Below are 1508 nucleotides of genomic sequence, written 5' to 3'. Positions count from 1 at the left end.
AATTTTAAACCAGGCATGGTGGCACATGCCTGTAATCCCAGCACTTGGGAGTTTGAAGCAGGAGGATCGTTGCAAGTTCAAGGCCAGCCTCCGCTACAAAGTGAGTTCAAGACCAGCCTGAACTGCATAGAGAGACCCTGTCTCAAAAAGACACACAAAAAAAGAACAGAATACAAATTTTCCAAGTAGGTGTAGATGATCTTCTGGATTTCTTGCATTGTGATTTCACCCTTTCCATTCATAATTGCATGGATCTGAGTCTTTTTTTTCTTTTTTTTGATAAAGTTGGATAAGGGTTTGTCGATTTTTTTTAATCTTTCAAACAAACAACTTTTTTGTTTTGTTTTGTTGTTTGTTTTTTTGAGACAGGGTCTCACTATGCAGTTCAAACAGGCCTTGAGCTTACTTTTTAGCCTAGGTTGGTCTCGAACTCGCAACGATCCTCCTGCCTCAGCCTCCCGAGTGCTGGGATTATAGGTGTGCGCCACCATGTCTGGCTTAAAGAACCAATTCTTTAATTCATTGGTTCTTTGTATTGTTTTCTTAGTCTACCATGTATTAATTTCTCAGGGCTGTGGATATATCTCAGCTGCACAAGTGCCTGCTTGGCAAGTGCAAAGTCCTGAGTTCAATTCCCAGTACCCTCCCCGCCACCAAAAAAAAGAAAGTTCACGTGTTAATTTCTGCTCTGATCTTTAGTGTTTCCTCCTCTGTATGAGATTTCGGCTGAGCCTACTCTTCTTTTTCTAGAAGTTTGACGTTCACCATCAAGTTGTTTATTTGCACTTACTCTGTTTTGCTGATATGGGCATTCACTGCAGTAAATTTCCCTCTGAGGACGGCTTTCATTCTGTCCCTTAAGTTCTGGGATGTTGTATTGTCATTATCATTCAATTGTAGAAATTATCTAATTCTTTAATTTCATCTGTGACCCATTTGTTGTTCAGGAGGGTGCTTTTTAATTTCAATGTGTTTATGAAGTTCTTTTGGTTTATTTGGCTATTGATTTTGGCCAAAATCAATTTGTATATGTTGATTTTTTCTTTGGTCACTGAAATTTCCAATTTCATTGCACTATGGTCTGATAATATGCAAGGGATAATTTCAGTTCCTTTGCATTTACTTTAGCAACTTGTATGTGGTCTGTTTTGGAGAATGGCCCATGTGCAGCTGAGAAGAATATTTATTCTGATGTTGTGGGGTAGAACACTCTGTAGACATCTGCTAAATCCATTTGTACAAAAGTTTGGTTCAGGCCAGGTGTGGTGGCACATGCCTATAATCCCAGCAGTCAGGAGGCTGAGGCAGGAGGATCACTGTGAGTTCAAGGCCCACCTGGACTACAAAGTGAGTTCAAGGCCAGCCTGAGCTCCATAGTGAAACTCTCTCAGAAAGGAAAAAAAAAAAAAAAAATAGATTTTTTTTTTTTTTTTTTTTTTTGGTTTAGTTGAGCTATCTGGCTCTGTGTGACCATGGGGTCTCTTGATACCCCAGTACAATTGTATTAG

This window comes from Chinchilla lanigera, unplaced genomic scaffold (assembly GCF_000276665.1).
Source record: "Chinchilla lanigera isolate Chin_1 unplaced genomic scaffold, ChiLan1.0 scaffold00024, whole genome shotgun sequence".
Lineage (NCBI taxonomy): Eukaryota > Metazoa > Chordata > Mammalia > Rodentia > Chinchillidae > Chinchilla > Chinchilla lanigera.
The sequence above is the reverse complement of the archived record's forward strand: the minus strand, read 5'-3'. Positions refer to the sequence as shown.